Source organism: Gorilla gorilla, chromosome 13, assembly GCF_029281585.2.
Source record: "Gorilla gorilla gorilla isolate KB3781 chromosome 13, NHGRI_mGorGor1-v2.1_pri, whole genome shotgun sequence".
Classification (NCBI taxonomy): domain Eukaryota; kingdom Metazoa; phylum Chordata; class Mammalia; order Primates; family Hominidae; genus Gorilla; species Gorilla gorilla.
In genome coordinates, this window is record NC_073237.2 from 119,631,603 (window position 1) to 119,659,111 (window position 27,509).

General features: G+C 46.5%; 1 protein-coding gene across 7 annotated transcripts in view; it reads right to left on the reverse strand.

The window, feature by feature from the left end:
• Window positions 1-3,143, reverse strand: part of STRBP (spermatid perinuclear RNA binding protein) — a 158,935-nt gene extending 155,792 nt beyond the window's left edge. For 6 of the 7 annotated variants that reach the window (XR_010130358.1, XR_010130357.1, XR_010130356.1 and 3 more), the window contains exon 1: window positions 2,973-3,141. The gene's annotated coding sequence lies outside the window, so the exon portion shown is untranslated. Of the gene's footprint in view, window positions 1-2,972 lie in introns of all 7 variants that reach the window. The other variant, XM_063696768.1, reaches the window with a different exon arrangement.
• Between the last annotated feature and the right edge of the window lie 24,366 nt (window positions 3,144-27,509).

Genomic DNA, 27,509 nt, shown 5'->3' on the forward strand with positions numbered 1-27,509 from the left:
ATTTCTGCAACATGATGAAATTTATTTTTTAGCAAAATCTGACAAGACTTAATTTTCAACTGTCAAAAGGGAAATAGTTTTCCAAGATTCTAGGAAACCTTGCTTACTGAAGCAGTCTCAAAGTAGTTTGCTTAATCCTTTCAAACCCCTAAGAATCTAACACAAGCCACAGAACAGTGAATGAGACTTGCACTGAAATAAATGTCGGTGTTCAAACCCCTAAAGGTTACTTCCCATGTGTTTGGCAAGCTGAAGGCCATATGTCCGCCCAACCCATAAGTGTCTTTCCTCAATAAAGCTAACATGACACTTCCCAACTCAAATCAAAATACCAGAGAATCCAAAAGCCTCCAACTAAATTTTACCTGAACTATTTGGGAGAAAAAGTCAACAATCCAGATCAGTTATTCACGCCTTGAAAGAGTGTTAAGAGTCAGAAAGCTCCAATTCTGCCACTTTTAGGAGCTAGGTGTACATTACTTCTGTCTGCCTATAGCATGGGACTCAGATATTACATCACCCCATGCTGCCTGAATACTGACCCATTACCCAGAAAGCACCAGGGTATCTGAGACACTGCACCAAGGTATCCCTCTCTTCCTCTCTTATGCATAGCCCTTGAATGCTACTGGCCACTGGGCCTGGTCTCTTGCAGTTTCACAAAGACATCTGCCCTGCACCTGCTGCAATCCCATTTCCATTCACTCTTGGTGCGCTCCTCGTGACCCTGTGTGGCCCTTCTGTCCACTCGTCAAACCAATATGCTAGGATGATACCCACTACACACCTCTTCCAAATTTGGGGATGTGCACTCAGCTCTCCCTTACCCCTTCCCCCCTTCCTCATTTACTGGGTTCTGGAATTAAAAGCAGGCTCAATGATCTCTCTGACCCTAGGAGTATGAACTTTCAGATATGACACTGAGTTTAATGTCCCCCACTTTCCATTAACATCATTCCAGGATCCAGGTCCCCCCACCCCTCAATCTCCAGTTTCTCTCAGTATGGAATTTAATCCTCTCCATTTAGTTATTTTTCCAACTTCTGCACTCTGCCTGATCTTCCTTATACTCTCAGTGACCTAAAAATCTTGGCCCCTTTCATCTCTCAAACTCGAAGTGTTCCAATCTCTCCCCATACTTCCACTCCTTGGATCTTCCATACTCTCTTAAGCAACCTGTGTTCCTAGCTCTCTCCAACTTAAGCAGTCATTTCCTGCCCTAAACCTGGGCATCCTATTTCCCCCCCCCCCCCCCACTCCAATCCATCACCTATGCCTTTCTAGTTACAGACATGTCCACATACACCTCTGCCTTGCCCTTCTCTTACTCCACTATAGGTATTAAGCATTCTTCTACATCCTCTACCCCAAAATAGCCTGTCTACCTTCCTTCTTTCTCCCTACCTCCCTTCTCCCTACAGCACAAAATTCAGTGCCCCAAACCTGTGCTTCCCTCCCTCCACCTACTGTACTCCAGACCTGTCCACCTTCCCCTCCAGTCTATCCCGTTGTCCCCCTCTACTGATTTCGTTCTCACCCTCCCCTCCACCTTCCTCCTCCCCAACCGCTCCACACTTCCTGCCTCAGAAATCTTTCCTTCCATTTGTCCCCACACTTTACCTGCCACTCCAAGAACACTTCCCTTTCCCCACCCCCTTTTGCCCTCCACCTCACACACTCCACGCCACCCCACACACCTGTCCCTCTCCCCCAGCTCCTGCCCCTAATGTCCTCCAACACTTGCCAAGAACCCCTCACCCTCCGTCCTACCTCAAAATTCCCTCTCTTGCTGATCCCACCTTCTTCCATACTTCCTGCATAAACACCCTCCATTTCACGCACTTCTCCCGCTATCCTTTAAATGCCCCCCACACCTCCTGCTCTCCATCCCCATTACCCTTCTCCTACTGTCCCCACCTCTCTCTGCAAGCCCTCAAACTAAGTCTCTGCCCCAATGAACTTCCCCCTTCCACCCCATACTCCTCTTCCCTGAGCACCAGATACCTGCCTTTTTATCCTTACATGTCAACCCCCTCCCGCCTCCCTGCAGGCTCCCCTATACACCTGGCCACACACTCCTTCACACCCCTCGCAGGTCTCCTGGAGCCCCTGGGCCTACCCTTCATTTCCCTATCACCCCAGAAGCCTAGGCACCCTGCTCCCCTCCCTCCCTTTCAGGCGCTCCCTGCCTGCCCTCACTTCCCCCTGCCCCGACCCCCTCCTCCATCGTTCCCCTTCACGGGCGTCCCGGTGGCCTTCCTAATACCCGCCCCACTCCCTGCCCCTGGCACGCAGCGCTCCTTCCAGTCCTGCTCGAGTCCCCAGTCTTCTCCCTCCATTCCCACCCCACTCGTCCCTGCCCTCCCCAAAAGCCCCCTCATTCCCTCTTGAACCCCACAACATAGTGCCCCCCCCCCCCACCGGCCGGAATGTCCTCCATCTCGCACTCGTCTGGCCCAGGGGGCCCCCCAAACCTGCCTGAAGGCTCTCCTCCTCCATTGGGCCGGATCGCTCTGCACCCCTATTTACCCCCAAATCTGCCCACACCCTCCGCCTGCCCCCCGAAGCCTCTCCCCAGCTCCTGCCCCCAATGTCCTCCAACACCTGCCCCGAGCCCCGAGCCCTCCGTCCCGGAAGACCTCCCGGCACCGCGTCCCCCCACCCTGCCCACGCCCTCCCCTGATCGGCCGGGACCCCGTCCCCGCGAAGGTGAGGAAGGCTGCCCGCTGCCCTTGCCCGAAGCGGCCGGGGCACCGCAGCGGCGGCGGCGGCGGCCACAATGCCGGAGCCGCGGGGCCGGGATTGCTCCCTGCTCTCCGCCTCGGCCGCCACCGCCGCCGCCGCTGCTAAGGACGCACAACAAACAATGCGGGGCCCGGGCCGGCTCCGCCAACCGCCTCAACCGCCGCCTTAACCGCCGCCCGCCCGGGACGGCCCGCCGCGCAGGCGCCCGCCCCGCCGCCGGAGCCTACCCGCGCCGCCGCGCTCTGCCCGCGCCCGGTACCCGCTCCCGCTCCGCCGCCGCCGCCACCTCGCCCGCTCGCGTCTCCGGCTCCTCTGCCCAGCGGCGGCGGCTGCGGCGGCTGCTGCCCTGGTGGCGCTCGCGGCTCCGGTCTCCGCTTCGGCGGCGGCAGCGGCGGCAGCGAGCACGTGACACCGTCGAGCGCGCCCATTGGCCAGGCCAGGGGGCGGGCCCCGCGGCTGCTGGGGAACGGAAAGCCCGCCCCCTCGTTCGCCGCGCGCCCCCTCCACGCGCGTCCTGCCGCACCTGAGAGCGCCGGCCAGCGCCCGCCGCCGCCGTGCTGTGCCGCCGCCTGCGCCAAGTGCGCACCTGGGAGCGCGCAGGGAGCACTCGCCGCCGGCGGCCTTATGCACCTGCGAGCGGACGCTTACGTAAACTGCGTCCCCGCCTTCCTCCCGGCCTCAGGCCCCCGCCCGCTGCAGCACCTGAGCCCCGCTGCGCTAGCGGCGTAACTGCGGCGGAGCGGAGACGAGCTGCGCTGGGAGGCTAGCGAAATGCACGGAAACTTCGTAACTTCCGAACCTGGGAGCTGCGCCGCGCCGCGGCGGCTAGCCGCCTTCCCCGGGCCCCGCACCCCAGTGCGGGATGCCCCCCAACCCCAGCAGCCACACAAATGGAGTAGGCGTCGCACTGCCTCCCGAGGTGGAGGGGCAGGCCAGTAGGCTTTGACTTGTGCCACCGCCCACCTACTTGCTGGCTGTGTGACCTTGGCCAAGTTACCAAGAACCGTTCTGAGCCTCAGTTTCCTCATCAGGAAAACTGGGACAATAATTCCAATTTAGGAGCTGTTGGGGAGATGGCATAAGACAATAGGTGTGAATCCTGGCACACAGCAGTCGCTGAACAGAAGCTGCTACAATCACCTCTCCTTCACCTGCCTATAATGAACCTCCCTGGGATTGAGCTTGGGCCCAGGACCTCTCTGACCTCCTTATGGTTGGGTCAGACTTTGGCTGAACACCTACCAGCTCTGTGCCAGGGGCGGCGCTGGGGAAGAAATAAAGGTTCGCTTTCTATTCTACAGTCCCTGGCCTCAAGTTCTTGGTGCCCAGCATTCTGCTTGCCAGTGTACAGTCCCTGCTGTATACCGGGGGGTTGCAGGCTGCAGGGATGCACTGGCAAATGAGACAATGTCTTTGCCCTAAGACAATTCCCAGCCTGGAGCAGAAACGACCTGACCACTCAGTGCCAAGACAGAGGGCCTTGAACAGCCCAGGGGTTGAGGAGGGACTTCCCACAACAGCCCCCTTGGGGCCCCTTTTCATCTTTCTAACACACCAGGCTCAAATATTTTAACAGCTCTGTTTCATTCACAGAATAAAGTGTAAAAACCCAATTTCAACTGAAAAGGCCTTGGTGATCTGGCCTTAAGCTTCAAGGTGCACGCCCTTCCCTTTGCCCCTTCTTCAGGCCAATGTGACCCTCCAGCCACACAGAACTACAGTACTGTTGTTTCCAGAGTATGCCCAGGTGTGTAGGAGCCTGAGTCTCCTGAGACAGATGCCAGGCCGCAAATCCCTTTCTAAACCCTCTCCCCACCTCTGACCACTCACACCTTCCTTGACCCTCCTGAAAAAAATCCTGGGTATCCTTATCAATCAGCTCAGAGTATATTCTCTGGAGATCCTTGGCTGCCTCAGACACATGGTCTAAGCTCCCTCGGCTTGAACATAGTCCTGTTAAGCTATATGTATTCTCATGGCACTAGATTGTAATTGTTTAGCTGTCTGTCTCCTCCCTGGTCTCTCAGTCCCTTGAGGACAGGGTCATCTTCCTGCCTAAGTGTGTTAGGGAAGACTACACGTGCACATGACATGAGATCATTAAAGCTGGGTTTTGTAGGATGCCCATAAGTATCAGAGGGAGAAGAGGCGCCACACTGTAAAGATCCAGGTTCACTGCACACTAGCTGTGTGATCTTGGAAAATCAATCTCTCTAGTCTAAGTTTACTCATCTGCCAAGTGAGACTAATAGTATTGCATATTGTAGGGTTGTTAGAAGGATTCATTGCAACCGTATATCTAAGGCACTCAGCATGGTGTCCAGCACTTGGTTACATTTTTAATTTTTTTAAAATAGAAGAACAGCATGGCATTAAGGATTCAATAGTATTTCTTGTTTCAATATCTTTATTGGGTTTGTAACTCCAAACACTGATGACAAAAGCATGCAAATTATATAAAAGGAAAGAAAGTAAAAAGTTAGGCCAGACACAGTGGCTCACGCTAGTAATCCTAGCACTTTTGGGAGGCCGAGGCGTGTGGATCACCTGAGGTCAGGAGTTCAAGACCAGCCTGGCCAATGGGGCAAAACCCCATCTCTACTAAAAATACGAAAATTAGCCGGACGTGTTGGTGTGTACCTGTAATCCTAGCTACTCGGGAGGCTGAGGCAGGAGAATTGCTTGAACCCGGGGGGCAGAGGTTGCAATGAGCCGAGATCCCGCGATTGCACTCTAGCCTGGACAACAAGAGCGAAACTCCGTCTCAAAAAAAAGTTAATGTCTCTCTCCCTTCCTGCCCTTGACTCCACTCCCACTACCCCAATCCCAACTCCAGAGTAGTTACTGTTAATTTTTCATGTCCCACATTACATGTCCAAAGAAAAAAGAAAGTTGCAGAAAATTATTTATCTGTAATGTGTATGTTGGATTCTCCATAGAAAAACGTCAGAAAGGATTAAACACCAACCACTATTGGTTATGCCTGGAAGATAGAACTGGGTGTGGGGATGGAGGACTTAAAAATTTCTGCATTGTTTTAATTTTTTAAGGATACATATGCAGATTTTTGTTTTGCTTTGTTTTTGAGAGGGGTCTTGCTCTGTCACCCAGGCTGTAGTGCAGTGGCGCAATCTTGGCTCACTGTAACCTCTGCCTCCTGGGTTCAAGTGATTCTCTTGCCTCAGCTTCCTGAGTAGCTGAGATTACAGGCGCCTGCCACCATGCCTGGCTAATTTTTGTATTTTAGTAGAGACAAGGTTTCACCATGTTGGTCAGGCTAGTCTTGAACTCCTGACTTCAAATGATCTGCCCGCCTCGGCCTCCCAAAGCGTTGGGATTACAGGCGTGAACCACCGTGCCCAGCCTGTTTTGTTTTGAGACAGAATCTCACTCTGTCACCCAGTCTGGAGTGCAGTGGCACAATCTCGCCTCACTGCAACCTCAGTCTCCCAGGTTCAAGCCATTCTCCTGCCTCAGCCTCCCAAGTAGCTGGGATCACAGGCGTGTGCCTCCACACCCGTCTAATTTTTTTGTATTTTTAGTAGAGATGGGCCAGGCTGGTCTCGAACTCCTGGTCTCAAGTGATTCTCCCGCTTTGGCCTCCCAAAGTGCTGTGATTACAGGCGTGTAATCACACATAGATTTTTAACAATTTACTTGAGGTATAGTTTACACATAAAATTATGCATTTCAAAAATGTACAATCCAATGATTTTCAGTAACTTCACTGAGTGGTGCAACATTAACATAAGTCAGTTTCAGAACATTTAGCATACTTTGCCGGGCACGGTGGCTCAGCACTTTGGGAGGCCAAGGTGGGCAGATCACGAGGTCAGGAGATCGAGACCATCCTGACCACCATGGTGAAACCCCGTCTCTACTAAAAATACAAAAATTAGCTGGGCATGGTGGTGGGCACCTGTAATCCCAGCTACTCAGGAGGCTGAGCCAGGAGAATGGCTTCAACCCAGGAGGCAGAGGTTACAGTGAGCCAAGATCATGGCACTGCACTCCAGCCTGGTGACAGAGGAAAACTCTGTCTAAAAAAAAAAGAACATTTAGCATACCTTATGGATCCCCCGTAAGACTCTCATGCTCATTAAGTGTTAATCCCATTTCCAACCCTGGCCACAGCAAACACCAGTCTACTTTCTGTCTCTATTTTTTGCTTTTTCTGGTATATCTGATACTTCTTTTTTTTTAGACAGAGTTTTGTTCTGTCACCCAGGCTGGAGTGCAGTGGCGCAATCTCGGCTCACTGAAACCTCCGTCTCCCAGGTTCAAGCGATCCTCCCACCTCAGCCTCCTGAGCAGCTGGGACTACAGGCATGCCATTGTGCCAGGTTAACTTTTTGTATTTTTTTTAGTAGAGACTGGGTTTCATCATGTTGCCCAGGCTGGTCTCAAACTCTGGGCTCAAGGGATACTCCCTCCTCAGCCTCCCAAAGTGCTGCAACTACAGGTGTGAGCCTCTGCACAGGGCCTGATACATTTTTGTAAAAAAATCAAACAGACTGGCTGGGTGCCGGGGGCTCATGCCTGTAATACCAGCACTTTGGGAGGCCGAGGTGAGCGGATCGCCTGAGGTCAGGAGTTAGGGACCAGTCTGGCTAACATGGTGAAACCCCATCTCTACTAAAAATACAAAAATTAGCCGGGTGCAGTGGCACGTGCCTGTAGTCCCAGCTACTCAGGAGGCTGAGGCAGGAGAATCACTTGAACCCAGGAGGCGGAGGTTGCAGTCAGCCAAGATGGTGCCACTGCACTCCAGCCTGTGCGACACAGCAAGACTCTGTCTCAAACAAACAAACAAAGAGATAAATAAATAAATAAATAAATAAATAAATAAATAAATAAATAAAATAGACCTTTTCGGCCTGGCACAGTGGCTCACACCTGTAATCTCAGCACTTTTGGATGCGGAGACGGATGGATCTCTTGAGGCCAGAAATTTGAAACTAGCCTGGCCAACATGGTGAAACCTTGTCCCTACCAAAAAATAGACAAATTAGCCAGGTGTGGTGGCACATGACTGTAGTTCCAACTACTTGGGAGGCTGAGGTGGGAAAATCACTTGAACCTGGGAGACAGAGTTTGCAGGGAGCCAAGATCACACCACTGCACTCCAGCCTGGCTGACAGAACCTCTTGAAAAAAAAAAAAGAAAGAAAGAACAAAAATCAAATAGACCTTTTAGGAAAAAAGAATAAAGGCCAGGTGCTGTGGCTCATGCCTGTAATCCCAGCACTTTGGGAGGCTGAGGCGGGTGGATCACCTGAGGTCAGGAGTTCGAGACCAGCCTGGCCAACATGGTGAAACCCTGTCTCTACTAAAAATACAAAAAATTAGCCAGGTGTGTTGGCAGGCACCTGTAATCCCAGATACTTGGGAGGCTGAGGCAAGATAATTGCTTGAACCCAGGAGGCAGAGGTTGCAGTGAGCCAAGTTCATGCCATTGCACTCCAGCCTGGGTGACAAGAGGAAAACTCTGTCTCAAAAAAAAAAAAAAAAAAAAAAAGAAAAGAAAAAGAAAAAGAAAAGAAAAAAAGGAATAAAAGTGTCACCTAATCTCACCCAGTAATAATAACCCAACCTTTTCCTATGTATATATATTGTTCCAACCTTTTTTATGCATATAAATATATCTCTTTTACAAAGTGAGATTATTGTATGCCTTCTGTTTTGATTATTTTCACTTAATATAAAATGAATACACTTCCTTTTGTGTAACTAAATATTCTTCTGCATAATGTCGTATTTTAAGAAACATTTAATTAAACCAAGTACCTGTGTTGGGTATTTGGGTGCTTTCAAATATTTTCACTATTATAAATAAGGGAAGGTAATAGACGTTGTAAAGCTCTTGAGCTCAGTGCACTTTGAAATCACACCTAAGTTCAAGTACCAGCACCCCCTGTTTTATCCATTTATTGCTCAAATATTTACTGAAAACCTATTACATGCTAGTTCCTAGGAATACAAAAGCAAGCAAACAGCTACCCTGCCCCAGCTGAAGGTGGGTTCTGGTCTAACTCCCAGTTCCGGGCTGTTGGTCCCAAGCTACACTGCCATCTATAGAAGGTGCTCACCTTTTATATGTATATATATATATTTTTATTACACTTTAAGTTCTGGGGTACATGTGCATAACGTGCAGGTTTGTTACATATGTATACATGTGCCATGTTGGTGTGCTGCACCCATTAACTCGTCATTTACATTAGGTATATTTCCTAATGCTATCCCTCCCCCCTTCCCCCACCCCACAACAGGCCCCGGTGTGTGATGTTCCCCTTCCTGTGTCCAAGTGTTCTCATTGTTCAATTCCCACCTGTGAGTGAGAACATGTGGTGTTTGGTTTTTTGTCCTTGAGATAGTTTGCTGAGAATGATGGTTTCCAGCTTCATCCATGTCCCTACAAAGGACATGAACTCATCCTTTTTTATGGCTGCATAGTATTCCATGGTGTATATGTGCCACATTTTCTTAATCCAGTCTATCATTGTTGGACATTTGGGTTGGTTCCAAGTCTTTGCTATTGTGAATAGTGCTGCAATAAACATACGTGTGCATGTGTCTTTATAGCAGCATGATTTATATTCCCATTACTGGGTATATACCCAAAGAAGGTGCTCACCTTTAAAGAACCACACTGAAGGCCGGGCATGGTGGCTCATGCCTGTAATCCTAACACTTTGGGAGGCCGAGGCGGGTGGATCACCTGAGGTCAGGAGTTTGAGACCAGCCTGGCCAACATGGTGAAACCCCATCTCTATTAAAAATACAAAAAATTAGCCAGGCGTGGTGGCAGGCGCCTGTAATCCCAGCTACTTGGGAAGCTGAGGCAGGAGAATCACTTAAACCCGGGAGGCAGAGGTTGCAGTGAGCCGAGATCGCGCCGTTGCACTCCAGTCTGGGCAAGAGGAGTGAAACTCTGTCTCAAAAAAAAAAAACAAAACATACAAAAAAACCCACACTGAAACAGAGGCGGTAAACATCTAGAACTGTGCTATCCACCCAACAGACACTAACCAAATGTGGCTATTTAAATTTAAATTAGTCAAAATTTCAATAAAATTTGAAATTCAGCTGCGTGAGGTACATTTTATGTGCTCCATAGCCGCATGTGGCTAATGGCTACTGTACTGGACAGCACTGATATAAAACATTTTCATCATTGCAGGAAGGCCTATTGGTTAGCACTGACCTAGAGGAACAATAATTATATAGCAGTAGTCACAAGAAGAGTATCTTACCTGTGTATTTTTTTCCAAAGCACCTGCCCTGGGAGGTAGAGAAGTTGGTCTGGCCTCCTCTACTCTTTATTTCCCACCCCTCCCCCAACTGTATGCCAGTTCTATAGAAAGCAGCTGAAGACAAAAAGCTGGCTGGTTGTGCTGTGGGTGAGGGGTAAGGTCATGGAGGATGTGACATTCCTCAACTTCCTGCCATCATTTCTAAATCAACTTTCATCTCCAGTCATTCTGTCCTCCTTCCCTCCTTTTACCAAAACCAGCTCCTCTCAACAAAGGCCAGCTCCCTTCCCCAGTGCCTGGACGCCCTCCTTTCCTGCCCTCTAAGGAACTACACTTCCTAGTTTGTTCCTCTCTGGTATGGCCAGCCTCTCCCTCTCTACTGGATTATTTCCATTATTATCCAAGCACTCTCTTCCATTGTTTAAAAAGAAAAAAGAAAGAAACAAGATCTCCAGGTGATTCACCTGCACCTTACCATTCGAGAAGCACAGACCCAATTTTAGCAGGTACAGATGCCAATCAGAGCCTCAAATGCCATAGCAGAATTGCTGTTGCTGATATGATGTCTGAAATGGTGAATAACTCTTGGTAGGGTCTAAGCAAAACAAGATATAATCTTCATTCACTTTGCATAGTATTTGCCTCCCTGGAGTATTAAAATCATGCTAGAATGTACTTTGTGTTTATATTAAAAATGGAAATTAGTTATTAAGCTCACATAATTATATATGGGACTTTCACCCATGTAAGTGTCCAGTAGGACATTCAAAAGTCATATGACATGAGGCCAGGCATGGTGGCTCACGCCTGTAATCCCAGTACTTTGGGAGGCAAAGGCGGGTGGATCACTTGAGGTCAGGAGTTTGAGACCAGCCTGGCCAACATGGTGAAACCTTGTCTCTGCTAAAAATACAAAAGTTAGCCAGGCGTGGTGGTGGGCGCCTGTAATCCCAGCTACTTGGGAGGCTGAGGCAGGAGAATCACTTGAACCCGATAGGCGGAGGTTGCAGTGAGCCGAGATCGTGCCACTGTGCTCCAGCCTGGGTGACAGAGCGAGACTCCATCTCAAAAAAAAAAAAAAAAAAAAAATCATGCAATGCTATCCATGCATTATATGACATCTAGCATCTCAGACTTCTCCCCCTCAATCAATACCATTATGATTACCCAACTCCACCACAAATGTCTAAAAGCTCCCAATGAAAACCATGGCTCTAGAATCTCATTCAACAGCCAACTCAGGATCTACTTGGATGTCACATGCTACTCAACTGTCCATAATTACCTAATCTTTCTCCTAAACTCCAAAACCATCTCTCCTACTGTTCCCCATTTTCAATTCCCTTATTGAGACTATTATAGCTACTGATAGTGTAGAACCTATGTGTGTAGAATTTTTTTTTGATTTGTTCTTTTTGTATCCCTTAGAATAGTGCTGGGCATACAGTAGTCAACTATTAAATATTTGTTGAATGAATACCCAGCAAAATTTCCCATTCCCCTACCTTGAGTAACAAACCCCAAAACAATTTGGAAGGGGAGAAACCTGCAAGAAGAGAGCACAGACTCTTGGTCAGAAGCCCCTGCTTCCTACAGAATCTCTTCTAATACCCTTGATAATTCTATTGGCCCAAGATGCAAAAAAGCCCAGAACTACTGCTTAAACTTTCCCACCAAAGTACTTGCGCCTGGCTGGGAAGATTGAGTCAGCCCCACTGGAGGTCTGGAAAAGAGGCCCAGATTCACCAACCTCAAGCATAAAATTTCTTTGAAGTCTGGCCGGGTGGGGTGGCTCATGCCTGTAATCCCAGCACTTTGGGAGGCTGAGGCAAGCAGATTACTTTAGTCCAGGAGTTCAAGACCAGACCTGGCCAACATAGCGAAACACTGTCTCTACTAAAAATACAAAAATTAGCTGGGCATGGTGGCAGGCACCTGTAATCCCAGCTACGTGGGAGGCTGAAGCAGGGAGAATTGCTTGAACCCGGGAGGCAGAGGTTGCAGTGAGCCAAGCTTGTGCCACTGCACTCCAGCCTGGATGACAGAGAGAGTCTTTGTCTCAAAAAAAAAAAAAATTCTTTGAAGTCTCACATTTTATCTTTAAAATTCATGCAAATTTTATGTTTTATTCCCATGTTTGTTTTAACATTAAAATAATGTTTTTAATTACCACCCTTTAGAAGAAAAATTCAAAGCCTGTTTTCCCAACTCTTCAAGTAGAAATTCACGCTCCAGGAAGACATTTCTTGTTCATGCTGTGGCTCTGAGTAATTCCTGGCATACCACCACCGAGCTCTGGTGGTAATTATACTAACAGCCAACATTTATTAAGCACTTATTATGTGCCAGGCAATATATTAAGCACTTAACATGCATTATGTCTTTAAACCTTGCAACAGTCCTATGAAGTAGGTACAATTTTTATCTTAATTTATAGATGAGGAGACTAAGTCTCCAAGAAGGTAAGTAATTTGCACTATATCACTGAGCCAATAAGTGGAAGATGTGGGATTCAGCTCAGTGTTCTCAATTACTGTGCTGCCCATTCCAGTTTGAACAGCAAGGTCCTAGACTTCTAGAACAAGACGGGCTTAAGGCAGCAGGAAAGCCCTAAGAAATCATCCAGCCCCAGTATTTCACAGACCAGGCAAAGTTCTGAGGTGTCTGTGGATTTCTTGGTGGACATATTTTCAGGGGTCCACAAGTGCTAAGATAAGTTTCTAAATGGATGTCTTGGTTTCAATTATAATCTACAAATAATAATAATATGAGTAGGAATCACTAAGACAATCATCTTGTAAACAATCTCTGGCACCCCAAAATTTAGTGATGATGTTTGTGCAAAGTGATTGCCTAAAGTGACAGAGTTTAACAGAGGCAAATATCTTATATTGGAGGCCAAATTTTCAAGGGTCAGCAAGAAGTTGATTCCTTTAAAACAGTGATTCTCCACAAGGTGTGATTTTGACCTCCTCTCCCCAGCACATTTGGCAATCTCCAGACATTTTTAGTTGTAACAACTGGCAGCTGGGGGTAGGGGCCAGAGATGCTTCTAATTATCCTACAATACACAGGACAGCTCCCCACAACAAAGACTCATCCGGCCTGAAATGTCAATACTGTGGGTGAAGTTGAAAAACCCAAACTTTAAAAGCGTGTCTGTGAGGAGAAAAAGAACAGAGTGGAGGGGAAAGGACTGAAAATAAGGCTTCTCCGAATGAACCTTGTTAGATAGCTTTCACTTTGAAATAGTGTAAATGATTCATGAAAATGTTTAAATCATTAAGTCATATAAATTTTTAAATAATCCCTAAAGTGAAAAGCCAAAACACAGACATATATTTATATCAGGTTGATAATATGACCATACGGAAACAAAGAATTACTCTAGGTGACTTTTAAACAAAGTATTTTGGGTCATAGATCTTCAGTGGGATATGTTCTAAAGATAAAGGGAAAAAAACAACAAAGAAATCTTAAACTACTTTCAATAGTCTTATTGCTAGTGCTGTGGTTTAAATGTGCCCCGCCAAAAGTTCATGTGTTAGAAATTTGGTCCTCAATGCGATAGTGTTGAGTGGTGGAACTTTTCGGAGGTGATTGGGTCATGGTGGCTCTGCCTTCGTGAATGGTAATATGGTTTGGCTGTGTCCCCACATAAATCTCATCTTAAATTCCCATGTGTTGTGGGAGGGACCCGGTGGGAGGTAATTGAATCATGGGGGCAGGTCTTTCCTGTGCTGTTCTCATGATAGTGAATAAATCTCACAAGATCTGATGGTTCTATAAGGGGGAGTTTCTCTGCACAAGTTCTCTCTCTTTGCTGCCATCCATGTAAGACATGACTTGCTCCTCCTTGCTTTCTGCCATGATTGTGAGTCTTCCTCAGCTACATGGTACTGAAGTCCATTAAACCCTTTTTTCCTGTATAAATTACCCAGTCTTGGGTATGTCTTTATCAGCAGCATGAAAATGGACTAATACAAATGGATTAACCCATTCATAGATTAATGAATTAATAATATGAGTAGGAATCACTAAGACAACCATCTTGTAAACAATCCCTGGCACCCCAAAATTTAGTGATGATGTTTGTGCAAAGTAATCGCCTAAAGTGACAGAGTTTAACAGATGCAGATATCTTAGATTGGAGGCCAAATTTTCAAGGGTCAGCAAGAAATTGATTCTTGCTGAGGAATCTTGTTGAGGAAGTGAGTTAATTATCACAAAAGTGGCTCTGTTATAAAACCAGTTTTGCTGTCCCTCGTGAGTCCCCTGGCCACGTGATGCCCTTCACCACCTTGGGAATCTTCAGAGTCCCCACAAGCAAGAAGGACTTCACCAGATGCAGCTCTCTGACCTCAGACTTCCCAGCCTCCAGAACTGTAAGAAATAAATTTATTTTCTTTATAAGTTACTCAGTCTCAGGTATTCAGTGATAGCAATAGAAAATGGACTAAGACAGCTAGTAATAATATTGATACCACTATTCTGAAGTATGTCTATTGTGGGAAAAAATAAATTATTAATTATATTAATGTTGCTAGGATCCAAGAGTGTCAGGACAAAAGAGATACAAATGTGACATCAAAGCAGTTAAGCAAAAAATGTATCATCTTAAATTTGAGTTGGAAATATCAGCACCACTTAGTAATTTTCCCCTTAGTTAAAAAAATACATATCTCTAGCTCTTTATACTTTAAAGGCCTGGAAGCAATAGCAACCCAGTAGCAACATGTACCCCCAGCAGGCACAGAGTGAAATCTCTAAATGCCATTCCACACAAAAATGGGCCGGGGCTTTCCACATTCTCTTATACAGAAAATGTATAAGATGAGCCTGGGATGTCTTGTCATGTAAGAAAGCATGGAAATTCTCAAAGGCCAAGGAGGTCACACCAAAAGGCTATCAGAGCCAGATTAAGGGGGTCCTAAGCCAGCAAAGACTGGACAACGAGGCCTTCAGGAAGAATAATTATAACAAACAATGAAAAGACTTTGAATATAGACAAAGCCATGAGGTCATGCTGATTCTCTCTCTTTTTTTTTTTAATGGCAAGAAGAAACAAAATAATTTACTATGGGATGTTTCTTTTCTGTTGTTGTTGTTTTTTGAGACAGAGTCTCACTCTGTCAACAGGCTGGAGTGCAGTGGCGAGATCTCGGCTCACTGCAACCTCTGCCTCCTGGGTTCAAGCAATCCTCCTGCCTCAGCCTCCCAAGTAGCTGGGACTACAGCCGCACGCCACCACGCCCAGCTAATTTTTTGTCTTTTTAGTAGAGATGGGGTTTCACCAAGTTGGCCAGGATGGTCTCAATCTCTTGACCTCATGATCCACTCACCTCGGCCTCTCAAAGTGCTGGGATTACAGGTGTGAGCCACCATGCACGGCCGCCACTGGGTGTTTCTAAGGCAACAACTTGTTATCTAAAAATTGATCATTAAAGAGTTAAGCATTTATCAGGAAGAAGAATTCTAATACTGATAGTGGACATTTAATCAGTGCTCTGAAGTTTACAGAGTGTTTTCCTATACCTTTTTTCATTGAAGTCCACCACAGCTTGTATCTGGATGTTCTCAGCATCTCTGAGAAATACAGAAGCCTCTTCAGACCAGCAAGAGCAAGGAAACTGCTTCTACTTTGAGATTCACTAAAGAAATGGGGAAGTGGCCAGGCGTGGTGGCTCAAGCCTGTAATCCCAGCACTTTGGGAGGCCGAGGCGGGTGGATCACCTGAGGTTAGGAGTTTGAGAACCAGCCTGGCCAACATGGCGAAACTCCATCTCTACTAAAAATACAAAAAACTAGCCAGGTGTGGTGGTGGACGCCTGTAATCCCAGCTTCTTGGGAGGCTGAGGCAGGAGAATCACTTGAACCTGGGAGGCGGAGGTGACAGTGAGCTGAGATCAGGCCGTTGCACTCCAGCCTGGGCAAAAAGAGCAAAACTCTGTGTCAGAAAAAAAAAAAAGAAAAAGAAAAAAAAAAGGAAGCAAGGAATTACCCTAGGAAAGGGCATTTAATTCTCTCTTGGAAATTTAATAAAACCTGGAGGGTTTTCTAAAAGAAAAAAAAGTTAAGGATTTATCCTGCCTTCCATCATAAACTGTATTTCAAGGTAATATAGTTAAAACATCCCCACTGGACCACCCACATGCAGTTTCTTCATATGTCTTGAGCTTCTTACAGCAATAGCTGACAAGTTGCTTAGACTAATACTTAGGACTAGCGCAGTGTCACTTTTCCTAAGTTCAGTTGGTCGAAGTAGTCACAGACTCAGCCCAGATTCAAGGGGGTAGAGAAACAGACTCAGTGGGGGAGTTCTATGCATGTACAGAAAAGGAAGGAATCAATGGTCCTTCCAGAGAGGAGACAAGCTCCATAGACATGCAGTGACAATTCTGAAGCATGGGGAGATGCTTTTCCCCCTTTGTTCATTCCACCTTTTAAACCTCTCTCAAATCTATTCTCTGGTCGTCATCCCTCCCATCATTATCTTAGTCCAACTCTGGGAGAGTGATGTCCTCATCTCCCCTCATTCTGTTATTGGCTAATTTTTGCAAACTCCCTGAGAGTTTTCCAGAAGGCCAGATAGCCCAGATAAAACAAGCAACCTAGTAAGGTGAAACTGTTCACAGGCTCACTGAACATTGAAAGGAAAGAATTGCCAGGTCCTCTGATTCTGCCGCCGCTGGTCACTATGTTCCTTTGCAAAGCTCACTTCTTAAAACCAGGTCACAGAAATCGTCCTTGCTAGGTCCCAGTGAGTTTGAATTTCTTTAAAAATAGCTTGTTCTTCAAGTGCAAAAAATAACATCTGAGATGTTTGTTTAAGTGTGAAACACACCTTTGTCATGACTCAGTACGGGCTAAACGGAAGTTTATTAAACTTCCCAAAAAGAAAATTCTTCTCTTGAACCATGGGAGCTTGAGAGATGACAGCTTGGGAAATGGGAGGCGGGGGAGCAGAAAGAAGAAAAGAGGCAGGTGGAGCAGAGGGAAAGCATGGAGGCTTTTTCTCATCTCTGTGGCTTTCACACGCTATTCTTTCCACCTTGAACGACCTTCCTTCTCTAGCGAGCTTGATAATGTTCTTGCCTTCCTTGAAGCCTAATTTAAATGTCACCTCTGTGGAGCCTTCTCTGACCCCTCCAGGCAGAGTTTCTCACTCCCTCTTTGTTCTCAAAACACTTTGTACATGTCTTTATTATTAGCACATCGTATTGAAGTTGTCAGTTTACAGGTCTGTCTCTCTTCCTAGGCTGTGAGCTTCTCAGCAGCAGGGACACTGGGTGAGTCATCTGTGAACCCCTCCGCCTGGCATTGGGCCTGGCACAGGGAGAGTGTTGGCAAAGGTTGTTGATAAGAGATGGTCTCCAGGCTCAGCGGGAGATGCCTTAAATCCTGAGATGACTGCTTTCGTCCCTCGTTCTACTTTGCAAAAGGTTCCTGACTCTCTCCACACCCTTCTACTGCCAAATCTTTCAGTCTACCTGCCTCTGAACTTATATGCTCTGCCTTCACTCCTTTACAACGGAAGAACTGTCCTCATGCTACCTAAGGCCAGCTGCTCCCTGTGTCCACCAGATCCCATGCCCTTTATTACTGCAATTATCCTCCTTTCTCCTGCGTCATTGATAATTTACCCTTTCTATTTCCACCGATGTACAAATACTCTGTGCTTCTCCCAATTAAGGACAAACACACACACATGCATACACACGCACAGTCCCATTTCTCTGCATTTATTCTATTCTCTGTTCAACCCACTCTACTGTGCCCACTCACTTAATCTTGTCAAGGTCACCAGTAATTTCCATGTTGCCACATCAAAATGGTCAATTCGGTTTTGGCCTCAGCTTACCTGACTCAGTAGCATTCAGCACCATTAATCCCACTCTTTGCTGGAAACACTTTCTTCCTGGGTAACCAGGACTCTACAGCCCCTCCTCATCTCTCCACCTCACCGGCCACTGCTTCTCAGTCTCTGTGGCTGTGAAGGAGTTGGATCATCCTCCCTGCCATCCCTACCTCTAATGTTGGAGTACCCCAAGGCTCAGTCTCCCGACAGCCCCACTATCAAACTCTCTGTGATCCATCCAGTCTCATGATTTGATATAACCATCGACAATACTCAAATTTCTATCTGCTGCCCCACTCTGAACTCCAGGCTCAGTGGCTAAGTGCCTACTCAGCATCTGGACTTGGAGATCTAAAGGGCATCTCAAACTTAACATACTCAAAACCAAACTTGTGATTCACTACTTCTTCACGAGGGTCCCCAATATCTCCATAAAGGTCACCACAGTTCACCCAGTTGCTCATGCCAAAAGCTTTGAAATTCTCTTTAATCTTTTTTTTTTTTGAAATAGAGTCTCACTCCGTCGCCCAGGCTGGAGTGCAGTGGCGCGATCTCGGCTCACTGCAACCTCTGCTTCCCGGGTTCAAGCTATTCTCCTACCTCAGCCTCCCCGGTAGTTGGAATTACAGATGTACGCCATCACGCCCGGCTAATTTTTGTACTTTTAGTGGAGACGGGGTTTTACTCTGTTGGCCAGGCTGGACTCGAACTCCTGGCCTCAAGTGATCCGCCCGCCTCAGCCTCCCAAAGTGCTGGGATTACAGGCATGAGCCACCACACCTGGCCTCTTTAATCTTTTCTTCTCCACACTCTACATTCAGTATTTCAGAAAATTGTACTGGCTCTGCCTTCAAAATATACCCAGAATCTAATCTTCATCCACCACATTCCCCTGCTACAACTGTTGCCAAACAATAACCTCTTTTCATTTTCTTCTTTTTTTATTTTATTTTTTTTTTAGACAGGCTCTTGCTCTGTTGTTGCTTAGGCTGGAGTATAGTAGTGCGATCACAGCTCACAGCAGTCTCGACCTCCTTGGGTCAAGCTATCTCCCCACCTCGGCCTCCTTAGTAGCTAGGACTACAGGCACATTTCACCACACCCAGCTGATTTTTGTATTTTTCTTGTAGAGACAGGGTTTTACCATGTTGCCTAGGCTGGTCTCAAACTCCTGACCTACATGATCCACCCGCCTCAGCCTCCCGAAGTGCTGGGATTACAGGCGTGAGCCACTGTACTCAGCCTCAAACAATAACCACTTAATTGGTCTCCCTGCTTTCAATCTTTTTCAACCCAGTCACTAGGATGAGCCTTTTGAAAGAAAGGATCAGGAGCAGTCCCACAAACAATGCACCAGTGGCTTCTCCCTTTAAAATGAAATAAAGTACAAAATCCTGGTCATGGTCAAGGTCCCACACTCTGTTTCCTGCCTCTCCCACATCATCATTTTTTACCTTCTCCCTTTCTGAGTGTGCCCCAACCACACTGGACTCCTTGCTGTTTCTCAAACAAATGTAGCATACTCCTGCCTCAGGGCCTTTGCACTTGCTGTTCTCTTTGCCCCGGACATTCTTTCCTATGCAGGTCTTTGGAGGTTAGGAAAGAATGTTCAGGTCTTCACTCCTTCACTTCATTCAGGTGTCCACTCAGATTCTACTTCCTCAAAGGTGACTTCCAGTAGAAACACCCCATCTAAAATAGCACTCTCTAATCCCTTATCCTGCTTCATGTTTCTCTCTTTTTTTTTTTTTTTTTTTTTTTTGAGACAGAGTTTCACTCTTGTTGCCCAGGCTGGAGTGCAATGGTGCAATCTCGGCTCACCACAACCTCTGCCTCCTGGGTTCAAGCGATTCTCCTGCCTCAGCCTCCCGAGTAGCTGGGATTACGGCATGTGCCACCATGCCCGGCTAATTTTGTATTTTTAGTAGAAACAGGGTTTCTCCATGTTGGTCATGCTGGTTTCAAACTCCCGACCTCAGGTGATTCGCCTACCTCAGCCTCCCAAAGTGCTGGGATTACAGGCATGAGCCACCACACCCGGCCTCTGATTCCTGTTTCTTCATAAGCACTTATGAATTTCACATTGTACGGTATATTAATTTGTTTTTTATTTATTTTATTTTATTTTATTTTTTATTTATTTTTTGAGACAGAGTCTTGCTCTGTTGCCCAGGCTGCAGTGCAGTGGCACAGTGTCAGCTCACTGCAACCTCTGCCTCCCGGGTTCAAGCGATTCTCCTGCCTCAGCCTCCTGAGTAGCTGGGATGCCATGCACGCGCTACCACGCCCGGCTAATTTTTGTTTTTTTTAGTAGAGGTGGGGTTTTGCCATGTTGACCAGGCTGGTCTCGAACTCCTGGCCTCAGGTGATCTGCCCATCTCAGCCTCCCAAAGTGCTGGGATTATAGGTGTGAGCCACAGTACCTGGCCTTGATTTGCTTTTTATGGCTGTCTCATCCACCTCCTAGATTGTTAGCACCTCAACAGCATTGCCATTTATAGCTTTCTCCCCAATGCCTAGAAAAATGCCTATTATATAAGAGTCAGTAAGTATTTATTGAATGAATGACTACCTGAATATCTGACTGAATGAGTCCATGTCTTTCTTCTGCCCCTGCCCTAAGCCAGGCTTCAGCATCTTCCATCTGTGTAGTAGATCTTAACATATGGCCACAAATTTCTCCTACCAAATGCACACCCCTCTGCAATGTGACGTTGCCTTATCTCCTATCCTGTAGTCCCAGTACTTTGGAAGGCCGAGGCAGGTGGATCGCTTGAGGCCGGGAGTCCGACACCAGCCTGGCCAACATGGCGAAACCCTGTCTCTATTTTAAAAATACAAAAATTAGCCAGGCGTGGTGGCACGTGCCTGTAATCCCAGCTACACAGGAGGCTGAGGCAGGAGAATTGCTTGAACCCAGGAGGCAGAGGTTGCAGTGAGCCACTGCACTCCAGCCTGGGCCACAGAGCAAGACTCCATCTCAAAAAAAAAAAAAAAAAGAAGTAGAGCTTATTTCCCTACCCACTGGTCTGGGCTGATCTTGTGACCTGCTCTGGCCAATAGAATGAGGCAGAAGTGGTCATTCTATGACTCGCAAGGAAAGCCTTAAGAATCCTTGGGCCAGGCCTAATGGCTCATGCCTGTAATCCCAGTACTTTGGGAGGCCGAGGAGGAAGGATTGCTTGAGCGCAGGAGTTTGAGACCAGCCTGGGCAACATAGGGAGACCTCAACCCTACAAAAAATATTTAAAAATTAGCCAGGTGCCACGTCGTGCATCTGTGGTCCCAGGTACTTGAGACTGCTTGAGCCCAGGAGTTCAAGGCTGCGGTGAGCCGTGATCACACCACTGCACTGCAGCCTGGGCAACAGAGCAAGACCCTGTCTCAAAAATAAGTAAGAGGCCGGGTACGGTGGCTCATGCCTGTAATCCCAGCACTTTGGGAGGCCGAGGCAGGTGCATCACTTGAGGTCAGGAGTTTGAGACCAGCCTGGCCAACATGGTAAAACCCTGTCTCCACTAAAAATACAAAAATTAGCTGGGCATGGTGGCTCATGCCTGTAATCCCAGCTACTGGGGGGAGGCTGAGGCATGAGAATCGCTTGAACCCAGGAAGCTTGAACCTGGGAGGTTGCAGTAAGCTGAGATCGTGCCACTGCACTCCAGCTTGGGCAATAGAGTGAGACTCTATCTCAATTAAAAAAATAAAAAATAGGGCCAGGGGCGGTCAGTGGCTCACGCCTGTAATCCCAGCACTTTGAGAGGCCGAGGCAGGCGGATCACGAGGTCAGGAGTTCGAGACCAGCCTGACCAACGTGGTGAAACTCTGTCTCTACTAAAAATACAAAAATTAGCTAGGCGTGGTGGTGTGCACCTGTAATCCCAGCTACTCAGGAGGCTGAGGCAGGAGAATCGCTTGAACTCAGGAGACAGAGGTTGCAGTGAACTGAGATCATGCCACTGCACTCCAGCCCGGGTGACAGAGCGAGACTCCATCTCAAAAAAATATAAATAAATAAAATAAAAATAACAAATAAATAAATAAATAATATAAATAAATAAATAAGAATCCTTGCAATTTCTACCTCCTCTCTCTTAGAACACTGCTCTGAGTCCTCCACGCTGAGAAGTCAAAGATGAAAGACTGCGCTGGAGAGAGAGACACAGCTGTTGCCGGTGAGCCCAGCCCCCAGCCACCCCGCCAGCTGAAAACAGCTGTATGAGGTGCACAGGAGAGACCTGCAGAAGAGCTGCCCAGGCATTCCACAGAATCATGAGAAATGATGAATCATTTTTTAAAGCAATTAAGCTTTGGGGCTGTTTTGTTTCACAGTAAAAATAACTGATACAATCTAGATAGTTCCAGTGGCTTCCATTCTAGGTTTTTTTTTTTCTCCAGTCTTGCAACTCCAGTGCACCACCACAGGTCACCAGAATGGTCATTCTAACTTGAACTCTCACTGGATTAAAAATTTTCTTAAAAGTCTTTAGTGGCTCAGCCTGGCGCAGTGGCTCACGCCTGTAATCCCAGCACTCTGGGAGGCCGAGGCGGGCGGATCACGAGGTCAGGAGATGGAGACCATCCTGGCTAACACCGTGAAACCCCGTCTCTACTAAAAATACAAAAAAGTAGCCGGGCGTGACAGCGGGCGCCTGTAGTCCCAGCTACTCGGGAGGCTGAGGCAGGAGAATGGCATGAACCTGGGAGGCGGAGCTTGCAGTGAGCCAAGATCGTGCCACTGCACTCAAGCCTGGGTGACAGAGCGAGACTCCATCTCAAAAAAAAAAAAAAAAAAAAAAAAGAAAAGAAAAGAAAAAGAAGTCTTCAGTGGCTCTCCTTTTTTTTTCCTTTTGTTTAGAGACAGGGTTTCACTCTGTCCCGCAGGCTAGAGTGCAGTGGCTGGATCAACTGGACTCAAGAAATCTTTTTTGTTGAAATGGATGTCTCACTATGTTGCCCAAGCTGATCTCGAACTCCTGGCCTCAAGTGATTCTCCCACCTCAGCCTCCTGAGTCACTGGGATTACAGGAAGTGGCTCCACATTTTATGAGATAACACTGAGCCTCCGAATTGTAGTGTATGAAACCTTCTGTGGCCCAGCCTCTGCAGACCTCTTCGGTCTCATCTCCAAGTACCATGGCACCCTCTGTGAGTTAGGCCACTGCTAGGAGGAACAGTTTACCTGTGGAGCTTCGAAAAATTCCAGTGCTCGGGCTCCACCGCCAGACACTCAGATTTAATTGGTCTGAAATGGGACCCGGGCAACAGTATTTTTTAAAAGCTCCCCAGTGGATGCTAATATATAGCCAGGGTTGAGAACCATTCAGCTAGAGGATCCAAAAGTGTATTTTAAAATTGCTGATCTTGCCTTCAAGGAAATTCAAAAGCTTCAAGGAAAGACTAAATTATGCTGTGTGCCCTTTTAGCATTAAGTAAGCGATATTGTGTTGTAAGTTTTGGGAAATTGGTAATAGACGCTATGAGAACATTCTTTAATTATCTGAAACATCAATTTATCAATATTTTATTTCCTCAGTGTTAGACTCACCCTTTTCATAGTCTAATGTTTCTGATCAAATTCCACCTTATTATTGAATGTGTGCATTTAATGCTTCTTTATTTTACGGAAAACTAGTAATTTCACTAAAGGTGTTTCTTATTGCCAGCAGTGATCACAATCAAACAAACATCTTTCTGGGACATGGCATTTTTCCATGTGCAAAGTGCTGTAACTTCTTTGATCCCAATTGATCTTTCCATCAACCTGGTGAGGTGGAGCTTTTTAACTTCATTTTATGTGCCATAACTGCTACAACTTATTGAGCACTTACCACTGTTCTAAGTACTTTGCAAATACTATCTCATTTAAGCCCTACAGCAACCAGAAATGTGACCATATTTTATGCACTGGGAAGCTGAGGCAGATATGTTAGGTCAGTTGCCTAGGGTCATGATGACACAGCTGAGAGAGGACAGGGCTGTGTGACCATGAGGAAAGGATACTACAGTCCTCAGGGACTCTGAGCATGCCCTGCGGTTTTCAGGAGATGGTCCTTCTGCTTGCTTCTCAGAATAAAGTGCAGATGTCTTAATATGGCATTTGAAGCCTTTTGCAATTCTTCCCAAATGTTTATTGCAATGGTAATAAAAAATCCAGCCAGGCACGGTGGCTCATACCTGAATCCCAGCACTTCGAGAGGCCAAGGCAGTTGGATCACGAGGTCAGCAGATTGAGACCATCCTGGTTAACATGGTGAAACCTTGTCTCTACTAAAAATACAAAAAATTAGCTGGGCGTGATGGCACGTGCCTGTAGTCCCAGCTACTAGGGAGGCAGAGGTTGCAGTGAGCTGAGATCGCATCACTAAACTCCAGCCTGGGCGACAGAGTGAGACTCCATCTCAAAAAAAAAAAAAAATCCACAACCCCCTAATAAAGAAAGCTGAGAATAAGGATCCCAGTAATTAAGGGCGACTGAATGCCAGGCACTTTGCACATATTATCTCTAATCCTCCTAACAACATTGTGTGAGGGGATTTGCAGGGGGCCTGGGTCGGTTTTGCTGTTAGGCACCCCTCCCCTTTCTTCTGGATTCTCTTCTGGGTATCATCCTACAGGCCCCTGTATTTTCGGTCTTGGCAGGGCTGTCAATCAAGATGCTTCGCCCTTCTCTGGGCAAGAGGTGTTCATCACACTCTTTAGGAATTTGAACCTTGAACAGAGCTATCCATCATCAGAAAAAAAAAATGGGCAGAGTTGAATTATCCCAGGGACAAAGTCCTGTTGATGGTAATAATAGTATTTATTGGGAATTTACAAGTGTGAGCACAATAAGAGTTGTACATATATTAATTCATTTCATCCTGCAAACAGTTCTTTCAAGGAGTCCCTGATATACTCCCTGTCTTCCCTATCTAACAGATGGACAAACCGAGGCAACAAAACAAGGTCGTGCAGGTTTATGGGTAGAGCTAGATTTGAACATAGACAGCCCGATGCAGAACCTCTTGCTTCTGCAGTCACTTCATGGCTTCTCAGCTGGTCTTTTCTGTAGATTCTGTCCCTTGGGCCTTTTCTTTCTGAGTCTAGTTCTTAGTCTGTCCCTTTAATTCAGTCATCTACACCACAGGCTTGCTATTAATCCCCCTTTTGACTCATGAGGCTGAGTAGGTTTCTGTTGCTGGTGACTACAAAACCCTAAATAATTAAAGTCTTGTTATGCCTGCTTGCAGGTGAGAGGTCTGATGCTCTGGAGAGGTGAACAGATGAAAATCACTAGCTACTAATAGTAATAATAATAATAGCAACGGTAATAATGATAGTAACAGATAACATTTATTTGAGTTACTTAGCATTTAATGAGTTCTTACTACAAGGCAGGCTCTGTGCTAGGGAATTTATATAAATTGTCTCACTTAAACTTCCCAATAACCCTGAAAGGTAAAACTTTTTAAACTGAGATATAATTCACTTACCACAAAATTCACTCCGTGAAAGTGTATACACTTCAGTGGATTTTAGAATATTCACAGGATTGAGCAACTATCACCACTATTTAATTCCAGAATATTTTCATCACCCCATAGAGAAATCCTGTGCCCGTTAATTAGCCTTCAATCAGCCGGGCGCGGTGGCTCACACCTGTAATCCCAGCACTCTGGGAGGCCGAGGCGGGCGGATCACGAGACCAGGAGATCCAGACCATCCTGGCTAACATGGTGAAACCCCGTCTCTACTAAAAAAAATTTTTTTAAATAAAAAAAAATTAGCCGGGCGTGGTGGCGGGCGCCTGTAGTCCCAGCTACTCGAGAGGCTGAGGCAGGAGAATGGCGTGAACCCGGGAGGTGGAGCTTGCAGTGAGCCGATGTTGTGCCACTGCACTCCAGCCTGGGCGACAGAACGAGACTCCTCCATCTCAAAAAAAAAAAAAAAAAAAAAAATTAGCCTTCATTCTCCATTCTCCCCTACCCCCAACCCCTTGGCAACCGTGAATCTACTTTCTGTTTCTATGGATTTGCCTATTCCGGACATTTTATATAAATGGAATTATAAAATATGTGGTCTTTTATGACTGTCCTTTTTTTGCTCAGAACAATGTTTTCAAGGTTCATCCATGTTGTAATATGTCGTTGTTTTTTTTTTTTTGAGACGGGGTCTCACTCTGTCGCCCAGGCTGGAGTGCAGTGGCATGATCTCGGCTTACTGCAACCTCCACCTACCTGGTTCAAGCAATTCCCTTGACTCAGCCTCCTGAGTAGCTGGGATTATAGGTGCACACCACCACACCTGGCTAATTTTTTTTTTTGTATTTTTAGTAGAGACAGGGTTTCACCATGTTGGCCAGACTGGTCTTGAACTCCTGACCTCAGGCAACCCACCCGCCTCGGCCTCCCAAAATGTTATGATTACAGGCATGAGCCACCGCGCCCAGCCCATTTTTTTTTAATTGTGGTAAATTATACAAAGTATTCATCATTTTAATCATTTGTAAATATAGAATTCAGCAGCATTAAACACATTTACAATGTTATGTAACCATCACCACTATTCATACCCAAAACTTTTTCAGAATCTCTAACATAAACTCAGTAACAATTAAACAAATAACTCCCCATCCCTCTCTCCCCACTGCCTCTGGTAACATCTGTACTATTTTCTGTCCCTAGGAAGTTGCCTATTCTTTTTTTTTTTTCTTTTCTTTTTTTCCCGAGATGGAGTTTTGCTCCTGTTGCCCAGGCTGGAGTGCAATGGCAAAATCTTGGCTCACTGCAACCTCCACCTCCCAGGTTCAAATGATTCTCCTGCCTCAGCCTCCCAAGTAGCTGGGATTACAGGCAGGCACCACCACCATGCCTGGCTAATTTTGTATTTTTAGTAGAGACGGGGTTTCACCATGTTGGTCAGGCTGGTCTCAAACTCCTGATCTCAGGTGATCCACCTGCCTCGGCCTCCCAAAGTGCTGGGATTACAGGCATGAGCCACCGTGCCTGGCCAGAAGTTGCCTTTTCTAAGTACTTCATACAAGTGAAATCATACCACACTTGCATGTTCTTTGGGTTTAGTTTATTTCACTTCATATAATGTTTTCAAGGCCTATCCACATTGTAGCAAGTGTCAAAATGTCATTTGTTTTTGCGGCGGAATAATATTCCCTTGCATGCCTGTGACACATTTTGTTTTATCTACTCACCTGCTGATGGATGCTTTGGTCATTTCCATATTTTGGCTCCTGTGAGTAATGCTGCTGTGAACATCGGTGACACTTATCTGTTCAAGTCCCTGATTTTAATTCTTCTGGATATACATCTAGGAGTGGAATTGCTGGGTCATATGGTAGTTCTATCCTTAACTTCTGGAGGAGCTGCCACACTGTCTTCCACAGTGGCTGCACCAGTTTACATTCCCACCAGCAACACGTGGGGGTTCTGTTTTCTGTCTTTTCAAGACTGAGTCTCGCTCTGTCACCCAGGCTGGAGTGCAGTGGTGCAATCTCAGCTCACTTCGACCTCTGCCTCCTGGGTTCAAGCAATTCTCCTGCCTCAGCCTCCTGAGTAGCTAGGATTACAGGTACCTGCCACCACGCCCAGCTAATTTTTTGTATTTTTAGTAGAGACAGGGTTTCACCATGATGGCCAGGCTGGTCTCGAACTC